Source organism: Triticum urartu, chromosome 5A (assembly GCF_056163025.1).
Source record: "Triticum urartu cultivar PI428250 chromosome 5A, HENAU_Tu73, whole genome shotgun sequence".
In the NCBI taxonomy this organism is placed as follows: Eukaryota; Viridiplantae; Streptophyta; class Magnoliopsida; order Poales; family Poaceae; genus Triticum; species Triticum urartu.
Window position 1 is genome coordinate 395,470,242 of NC_141877.1, and position 10,695 is coordinate 395,480,936.

General features: G+C 41.8%; 1 long non-coding RNA gene across 3 annotated transcripts; it reads right to left on the minus strand.

Moving 5' to 3' along the window:
- Positions 1 to 1,906: 1,906 nt before the first annotated feature.
- On the minus strand, positions 1,907 to 5,501 carry LOC147971562 (uncharacterized). Of its 3 annotated transcripts, none has more exons than XR_015604757.1 (5): positions 4,794 to 5,501; positions 4,050 to 4,173; positions 3,381 to 3,466; positions 2,765 to 2,890; positions 1,907 to 2,248 (listed from the first exon to the last, which is right to left on the minus strand). It is a non-coding gene; the product is annotated as an uncharacterized LOC147971562 (long non-coding RNA). The 3 variants fall into 3 exon arrangements; XR_015604756.1 differs by having other exon boundaries at positions 4,815 to 5,500; XR_015604758.1 differs by having other exon boundaries at positions 4,925 to 5,497.
- Positions 5,502 to 10,695: the final 5,194 nt, after the last annotated feature.

The window sequence follows — 10,695 nt, forward strand, 5'->3', positions numbered from 1 at the left end:
GATGATGATGCTACTGACGTAGGGCTTCGCCTAAGCACCGCTACGATATGATCGAGGTGGATTATGGTGGAGGGGGGCACCGCACATGGCTGGGAGAGATCAACATATCAACTTCTGTGTCTAGAGGTGCCCCTGCCCCCGTATATAAAGGAGCAAGGGGGGGGGGGGCGACCCCTGTAGGCACGCCAGGAGGAAGAGTCCTCCTCCTAGCAGGAGTAGGACTCCCCTCTTTCCTACTCCTAATAGGAGGGGGAAAGGAAGGGGGAGAGGGAGAAGGAAAGGGGGGTGCCCCCCTCTCCTAGTCCAATTCGGACCAGAGGGGGAGGGGCGCGTGGCCTGCCCTAGGCCAGCCCTCTCTCTCTCTCCACTAAGGCCCATAAGGCCCACTATTTCTCCGGGGGGGGGGGTCCGGTAACCCTTCGGCATTCTGGTTTTCTCCGAAACCACCCGGAACACTTCTGGTGTCCGAATATAGTCGTCCAATATATCGATCTTTACGTCTCGACCATTTTGAGACTCCACGTTATGTCTGTGATCATATCCGGGACTCCGAACTACCTTCGGTACATAAAAAAACTCATAATACTGATCATCACCGAACTTTAAGCGTGCGGACCCTACGGGTTCGAGAACTATGTAGACATGACTGAGACATGTCTTTGGTCAATAACCAATAGCAGAACCTGGATGCTCATATTGGCTCCCACATATTCTACGAAGATCTTTATCGGTCAAACCGCATAACAACATATGTTGTTCCCTTTGTCATCGGTATGTTAGTTGCTCGAGATTCGATCGTCGGTATCTCAATACCTAGTTCAATCTCGTTACCGGCAAGTCTCTTTACTCGTTCCGTAATACATTATCTCGCAACTAACTCATTAGTTACAATGCTTGCAAGGCTTATAGTGATGTGCATTACCGAGTGGGCCCAGAGATACCTCTCCGACAATCGGAGTGAAAAATCCTAATCTTGATCTATTCCAACTCAACAAGTACCATCAGAGACACCTGAAGAGCACCTTTATAATCACCCAGTTATGTTGTGATGTTTGGTAGCACACAAAGTGTTCCTCCGGTAATAGGGAGTTGCATAACCTCATAGTCATAGGAACATGTATAAGTCATGAAGAAAGCAATAGCAGTAAACTAAACGATCAAGTGCTAAGCTAATGGAATGGGTCAAGTCAATCACATCATTCTCCTAATGATGTGACCTCGTTAATCAAATGATAACTCATGTCTATGGTTAGGAAACTTAACCATCTTTGATTAATGAGCTAGTCAAGTAGAGGCATACTAGTGACACTCTGTTTGTCTATGTATTCACACATGTACTAAGTTTCCAGTTAATACAATTCTAGCATGAATAATAAACATTTATCATGATATAAGGAAATAAATAATAACTTTATTATTGCCTCTAGGGCATATTTCCTTCAGAGTGTTGGGGAGACTATCATTTGAAGCACAAGAGCAAGGATTTCATGATCAACACACACTACACCACAACACCAATGCAATGGCATAAAATCTGCCGGGAGAACACAATTAAGAGGGCAGATAAACTGCCAGGAGAGAGATTTTCCCGGCAGATAGAACAACCACGTCAACGGCTACCGGGGATTAGTTGTCCCGGCAGATAAACAATCCCCGGCAGTTTTTCTGCCCCGACCATTTTTTCTGCTGGCAGTTGATTTTCTCCCGCAGACACATCATGGCATAGCAACTGTAATTTACCGGCAGTTTCACTGCCTGCACAAGTGCATTTAGCCGGCAGGTAATATGCCATGACATGCTTTCTAACAAGCAATCTAAACTATTCTGGGCACAATATATATCCTGATTAAATATCCAACCATTATGTTAAAACTGTCATGACAGATCACACAACTTATACATACAGTTCAATTAAATCACATGTAAGGCCTCATTCAATAACAGAAACAGACCAAAACCATATGCTTTTAACGCATGCATGAACCGTACATATATAATGACATTGTGCCTCAAAAGGCAAAGTACATATGTTTAAGGTAAAGAAATCGTGCCACACAACCAAAATAGGCATACAATGGCTCGTGTGCTGAAACGACCACCAAAATGAGCAGTGTAAAACTTGCCAAAATCTGGAGGTTCAACAAACAAGGCATATTATATAATCACTCCAGCAACTTGAAGACCTTCAAAACCTCCAGCAAGTTCTCGATATTCCAAACCTCCATCAACTTGTGTATCTTTGAGAAACCTGCATCAAATCAGAAACTCAAAAATGGTGCTATTGTTTCAGATTATAAATCAACACATTAGAGATTTGGATGTGCTGCAGTTTAACTTGTCAGCATAAAACTCTTCTAAATGTGCAACACTTCATCACAACAACAAGCAGTGATTATTACATACATAATTAGATCAAGCAGAAATTATTTGCGCTTCACATGCAAAAATCTTCTATTGGCAAATATGGCAAAACAAGAATGTGTAACATTGTTGCTTGCTTGTCCAAGTGCACCAAAGAAATAGATTGCACTAATTTCATGAATAAACTTTCAGATCTGATATGAAAGAGTCAAAACCTAGTACAAAAGAAATAATCCACAAAACAAAATTGTAAACCCAGAGGATTGTACAGAAAAAAATATTGTAACCACCCAAGCCAAGGCAAAATTTTGTACATGACCAAATATTTGGCATGGTGGATCTTGACACAAAACAAATACATTGATAGATCATTAATGCAGAATATGTTCAAGATGTTACATACCTTAAATGAGTCTTCCAGCCGCTCTTTGAGGCCCATAACATGAGGGATGAGAATTTGGATCAACGGAAATTGTTCAGGAATGCCACACGAATCTCGAGACAGTAAAATGTATCAACTCAAAGGTAACTGGCAATTTAGAGAAATGTGCATTATTAGCAAGCTGCTGACAAAAAACAGAAACATGAAATTGGCTTTGACTGGAACTTGTTGGAATATGAAGCCCAAAACTTGTAGAAACCCTCATATCCCAGTTCCATATGTGTTCCCTGGAAACTCCCAGATTTTTAATGACTTTGAGCAAATATCAATAATTGATTTGCATTCTTTCTTTGAACTTTTGTTAATCACCAATTGTATTTTCACGTGGAACTGAAAGCCTACTATTCATATTGTAAGTCTGCTCTATTTCATAGGTTACCGAGAAACAACGGACAATTTAAGCACTCAATTTAATATACATGAAATTACAACAAGGACTAGCTTATTAATAAGGAATGCCAACAAACAATGAAACTAAATATAAAACCATGACAATGGAGGGAGCATCGGATTCCATGCGAATATTTTTTTTATAAAAACTTCATAAACAACAATGTGAAGTATTAGTATTACATACATACTAGTGTGTTTGAACATAAATCCCCACTCCAGCAGCATCAGAGCCTCATGATTCTCAGTTTCCGACATATAGTGGTAAACAAGCTGCAAATGATGCATGGACAGGTATACCTTAATAGCTAAAGAGTACGTGATGACTCATTCAACTGCGTATAGGAAAAGGCCAATAGCATACAAATTATAGGAGGATACATAGATAAAGGCGAGTGAAAAAATACAGAAACAGTGTATGTACATTGGGTATTTTAGAAAGAAAAGGAAGAGCAAGCTTGGCTTCATGGAGAACTGGGAAGACTTGATTACCCAAATAGCAATTTTTACACATGGGGGCATCAACTTGCAGAGTATGTTTTGAAAACTACTGCAAAAATCAACTCTGAAAGGCTGGTGAAAAGGGTAAACCACTTGTGTAGAAGTCTGGGCTATCATATTACAAATTCTATGAAGCTCATCAACTCTAAAAGGCTGGTGTAAAGGGTGATCCACTTGTGGTACAAGTTCTATCAAGATCTCCCAAGTTCTCTAACCAAAGTTACATCAATAGAGAATAACAAAAGGGATATTGCCCGAGTGGGCAAAAGTACTGCATGTAAGAGAAGAATGCCACAATAAAACATCATATGTTTAGGTGCATGGATATCACAACCCACAAAATTTAGGAACCCACCAACGAGCATGCAGTCAGCATCCTTGCTTCATAGGTAACGATATACTCCTGGTACCTAAGAGCATCCACCCTAAACAATCAGTGTGCCTGTCTCCTGTTGATGTTTTGCAAGAACTGATTTTTCCTGTAATACCACAATTTTAGTTATGAATCTGCTTCCTTGAAATATACATCTATTTTAGAGGAAAACAGAAAAGGTGCTATAGTTACACAAAGTTCCATGAATAAGGTTAGGAGCATTTACTTATACTCTTACAGAGGCAGAATGCTATACAATGGAAATACTGTATAAAAGTTGCACATCACGTAAAAAATGCACAGTAGACCACTAACAGTAGCAAGATAATGATGCACCCTAACATCATAAACAAGTTCAGGGTAAACCTAACAAACAAAAATTCAGGACGGAAGTCTAACATACTGGATACATGGACCATAAAATTTGGTTGTATACAGAAAATTCATAAACCAGTAATCCATGAACTTGTAAAAAGATCTCCGAATCTGGCCAGTTTTAAGTGCATTTGGGTTTTTACCTACTGAACATATTCTGCAGTTTTCCAGACAAAAAACAACCTAAATTGCCGCCTATAGTGATGCAATGACAATTGCAAGAAAGAACATACATGTTATAGCGCCCAACAGTTTAAATGTCTTGCAACCACATGAACAGAGCAAGTAAAAGACCACACTAGAAACCAGGCAATCAATGAGAACTGGGTCAAGTTATGAGAAGCAAATTACCAAAGAATACAGATAATATACCAGAAAATCTGGCCAGCTTTCCGCCAATCGAAGCTTCATGTCAATACACTGCATCTCGTGACTAAAACTGCTACACTGAATAATAATAGAAGTTAGCAAACAAATCTCACCTACCAAATGCTCTCGGTTGGGGTAGGAAAGTAGAGGAGGCAGCGGTGCCTAGATTTAGGATGTTGAGGAGGCAGAGCTGCTCGCTGGAGGAGACGAACACTCTGCTGCTTGGGTAGAGGACGTAGAGGAGGCGGCCCTGCTTGGTGCTTGTTTGTCAAGTTCTGCTTGGAGGAGGGGGCTCGCAGAGTAGGGTGGTGCCAATGGAGCGTTGGGCGGAGAACGGTGGTCGGCGTTGGAGTGCCTGCGGCTTAGATTTGTATTAGTTGGGTGCTAGGCGGTGCTGCAATAGGGTGTTGGGGACGACGGAAGCAGTGGTCGGGGTGGTTGAGAACGTAGACAGGGGTGGCGGTGGCGGCGAGGGCATCTCCGATTGGGGGCGGCGGCGGCGCGGGCATCTACGGTTGGGGGCGATGGTGGCGCGGGCATCTATGGTTGGGGGCGGCGGCGGCGCGGGTATCTCCGATTGGGGGCGGGGGCGGCGGCGGCGAGGGCACGCCGAGTCAATTTGGGTATCCACTTGGAGGAGACGGTGATTTGGGAGATTGGGACCTTTGTTTTGAGCATCGGGAGATTGGGATCCCTTCTGTACTTCGTTGGGTGCCAAAAATTTTGCATCTCGCGGGCTTTCCTTGGATAGGGCGCGCTTTGGCTCAAAACTATTTCAGTCTCGCGCCAAAGACAGGTCCCGGCAGAAAATGGGCCGTGCTTTGTTCTCCCGGCAGATAATGTGCCCTCTTTGGTGGATGTGGTTGCTGGCAGTTAATGTGTCCTTGTTATACAAGTTCTACCGGCAGTTTTTCTATCATGAAGTAGTTCTACCGGCAGTAACAAGCTTCCCGGCAGATTTTTTGCCCTTATTCAGGTATTTCTCCCGGCAGTTAATTGCGCCCAATTAAGTGTTGTGGTGTAGTGACATCGTCTATTATCTTTTGGAGAGTGGTGTCTCCTAGATTGGTTAGGTGTTGCTTGAGAGCCTCCAACAAGATGTGGAGTTGAACCAAGAAGTTTGTAAGGGCAAGGAGATTGCCTACTTCGTGAAGATCTACCCGAGTGAGGCAAGTCCTTTGTGGGTGATGGCCATGACAAGGTTTCTTCTTCATGGACCCTTCATGGGTTGAGCCCTCTGTGGACTCATGCAACCGTTACCCTTCATGGGTTGAAGTCTCCATCAACGTGGATGTATGATAGCACAACCCATCGGAACCACGACAAAAATTCTCCGCGTCTCCATTGTGTTTGCACACTCCAATCCCATCCCTTTACATTATTGCACTTGTATGGTTTACTCTTTCTGCTGATCATACTCTTGCTATGCTTGTGTAAAATATATTGTGTGCCCGTTAACATGTGCCAAACTCAACCTTAACTTGAAGAAACTAAAAACTGCCACTTTTACTCTTGCTATGCTTGTGTAAAATGTATTGTGTGCCCATTAACATGTGCTAAACTCCACTTTAACTTGAAGAAACTAAAATCACCCCCTCTACACCCTCTTTTCGATCCTTTCAATTGGTATCAGAGCATTGGTCTCCATTTCTTTGGTTTTATCACCATTGGAGGAAGATGGACGAGTCTACGTTCGCGAGTATTAGACATAGACTGCCTATTCTTGATGTGGAGTTTTATGGTTCTTGGAAAAATGAAATGCTTGAGATCTTCAATGAATATAATTTGAGCAAGTATATTCTCAGCCCTTTGTGCCTCCCATTGATCCTTTGTATGCTACCCCTGACGAGTATCTTGACATGGTTCACAATCTTTGAACGGTTAATCTTATCATTAGAGGATTGCCTAGAAATGTGCTTGTTTGCTTGCAAAACTTTGAATGCACATAGACTATATGTAATTATCTTGAGGAACACTTTCCAAATTATTCTTTGAAAAATCTAAATGAAATTCTTCAAAAGTCCATTGCTTTTCACAAGATGAAGCCCAGTGATCCCAAGTTTGATGAATGTCTATTTGAGGTCCGTGACCTTATGCGTGCCAAGGGTGATGTTGGAACCATTAGTAGCATAGCATCATCACGGAAACAATTAGAATTCACAAACTTGCACTTTTTCATGGTCATAAATCTAATGAATCACTTGAACTAGGTGATGACTACACACATGACGACGACGAAGATATTGAGCATGACTAGTATGACGGGGATGAAGAATTTGACATCGAATGTGAGAAGACTATGAGGAATCTTAGTCTCATGGCGAATCTTCAGAATTACATATTCGGAGGAAGAGAGTGGATTCTTGATAGTGGATGTACCGATCACATGAACGGAGATAAAGACATGTTCTGTGAGCTTGCCAAAAATGACGGTCCACGCAAGTATGTGACTTTTGGAGACAATTCCAAGGGTAAGGTACTTGGCCTTGGTAAGGTGGCCATATCCAATGATAGCCCTATTCAAAATGTTATGCTTGTTGAATCTCTTGGTTACAATCTTATTTCCGTATCTAGACTAGACTAGCCAGTTTTGCTTTCAATGTTCTATTTACCAAAGTAGATTGGCAAGTGTTTCGTCGAGATAATCATAATATAGTCTTTGCCGGCATTCGTAGAGGTGATCTATACATTGTTGATTTCACTAAGAGAACCCAACCTTGTACTTGTTTAATTGCTAAATATTCTAAATGTTGGTTATGTCATAGAAGGTTAGGACATGTTGGCATGCGAAATCTTGATAAACTCATTAAAGGTGATCATATACTTGATGTTAAAGATGTTATATTTGATAAGGATAGACTTGTAGTGCTTGCCAAGCAGGAAAACACATTGGAGGAAGTCATCCCATGAAGAACATCATGACCATGAGAATACCATTTGAGCTACTTCACTTGGATCTTTTTGGTCCCAATGCTTATAAGAGACTTGGAGGTAACTCTTTTGGTTTGGTCATTGTTGATGATTTTTCCAAATTTACTTGGGTGTTATTTCTTGATGACAAGTCGCAGGTTCAAAAGATCTTCAAGAACTTCGCTAAGAAAGCCCAAAATCAATTTGAAGTGAAGATCAAGATGGTTCGAACTGATAATGGAACGGAGTTCAAGAACGCCAATATGGATACCTTTCTTGACGAAGAAGGCATTTCACATGAGTTGTCGGTTATGTACACAACTCAACAAAATGTAGTTGTTCAGAGGAAGAACCGGGCTCTTATTGAGCTGGAAAGAACGATGCTTGATGAATACAAGACGCCAAGACACCTTTGGGTGGAAGTGATGTCTACTACGAAACCTTCTTCTTGTAGACTCGTGTTGTGCCTCCAAGCACATAGTTTTGTAGGACAATAGCAAATTTCCCTCAAGTGGATGACCTAAGGTTTATCAATCCATGGGAGGCATAGGATGAAGATGGTCTCTCTCAAACAACCCTGCAACAAAATATCAAAGAGTCTCTTGTGTCCCCAACACATCCAATACAATGGTAAATTGTATAGGTGCACTAGTTCGGCGAAGAGATGGTGATACAAGTGTAATATGGATGGTAGATATAGGTTTTTGTAATCTAAAAATATAAAAACAGAAAGGTAACTAGTAACAAAAGTGAGAGAAAACGGTATTGCAATGCTAAGAAACAAGGCCTAGGGTTCATACTTTCACTAGTGCAAGTTCTCTCAATAATGATAACATAATTAGATCATATGGCAATCCCCCTACGTGCGACAAAAGTCACTGCAAAGTTCCTATCGCGGAGAACATAAGATGAAATTGCTTGTAGGGTACGAAACCACCTCAAAGTTATTCTTTCCGATCAATCCATTGAGCTATTCCTATAAGTGTCACAAACAGCCCTAGAGTTCATAGTAAAATAACACCATATGACACATATCAATCAACCCTAATGTCACCTAGATACTCCAATGTCACCAGAAGTATCCGTGGGTCAATTATACGATATGCATCAAACAACTTCAGATTCATAATATTCAATCTAACATAAAGAACCTCAAAGAGTGCCCCAAGATTCCTGTCAGAGAAACAAGGACAAAAACGTGCATCAACCCCCATGCATAGATTACCCCAATGTCACCTCGGGAATCCACGAGTTGAGTGCCAAAACATACATCAAGTGAATCAATAGAACACCCCATTGTCACCACGGGTATCCCACGCAAGACATACATCAAGTGTTCTCAAATCCATAATAGTATTCAATCCGATAATAGTGAAACCTCAAAGGTAAAACTCAATTCATCACAAGAAAGTAGAGGGGGAGAAACCCCATATGATCCAACTATAATAACAAAGCTCACGGTACATCAAGATCGTGCCAAATTAAGAACACGAGAGAGAGATATCAAACACATAGCTAGTGGTACATACCCTCAACCCGAGGGTGAACTACTCCGTCGTCGTCATGGAGACCGCCGGGATGATGAAAATGGCCACCGGTGATGGTTTCCCCCTCCGGCAGGGTGCCGGAACGGCTCCCGATTGGTTTTTCATGGCTATAGAGGCTTGTGGCGGTGGAACTCCCGATCTAGGTTTATTTCCTGGGGTTTCTATATTTATAGGAATTTTTGGCGTCGGAAACAAGTGAGGGGGGTCCACGAGGCGATGACAAGACAAGGGCGCGCCCTAGGGGGGCGCACCCTCCACCCTTGTGGAGGCCTCGTGGCTCTTTTGGCCCAACTCTTTTGCTTCAGGGGCTTCTTCTGGTCCATAAAGATCACCGTCAATTTTCAGCTCATTTGGACTCCGTTTGATATTCCTTTTTTGCAAAACTCAAAAACAAGGAAAAACAGAAACTGACACTGGGCTCTAGGTTAATAGGTTAGTCCCAAAAATCATATAAAATAGCATAAATGCATATAAAACATCCAGATAGATAATATAATAGCATGGAACAATAAAAAATTATAGATACGCTGGAGATGTATCAGGAAGCGATTGAGACAGCCTGTCATGCTACAAATCGACTATATCTTCACATGTTTCTCGGTAAAACGACATATGAGGTACTCATCAATAACAAACCCCAAGTTGGATACTTTTGAGTATTTGGTTCAAAGTGCTACATTCTTGATAAGCATCATCGTTCGAAATTTGCTCCTACATCTCATGAAGGTTTTCTACTCGGTTACGGCTGAAACTCTCACACATACCATGTCTACAATAATTTCACCCGAAAGGTTCAAGTTTGATGAATCTAAGGGCTTGCAAGTTGAGCAACTGCCAATTGATGTAGGAGACAAAGAACCTAGGTAACAATTCAGGATTTATCTATTGGGAAGATATGCCCAACGGAGGTGAAGGAGAGTACTTCATCCATTCAAGTGGAAGCCTGAACTTCACATCAAGGTGAACCACAAGTTGACATGGAGGCCTTCACAAGTGGAACATGTCAAGACGAAGGAAATGAGGAAGTAAAACAAGATGATCCACCTCGACCCCCTCTCCATGTCCACAAGCAAACGACAACGCCACCAACAATGAATAAGAATACGTTGATGAGGATGTTCCACCACAACCCAATCAAAAACTCTCATGAGTTAGAGCAAGAGTCTCAAAGAATAATCCCGTTGAACAACTCCTCGACGACATCAACAATGGGAGAATCCCTCGCTCTAAAACTCGGCAAACTTTTGTGAACATTACTCATTCATTTCTAGCATTGATCCTATGAAGGTAGAAGAAGCCCTTGAGGACCCGGATTGGATAAATGCTATGCATGAAGAGACACAACTTTGAGCAAAACGAAGTGTGGACATTGGTTGAGAAGACCAACGATGATCAAAACATCATTGGAACAAAGTGGGTGTTCCGGA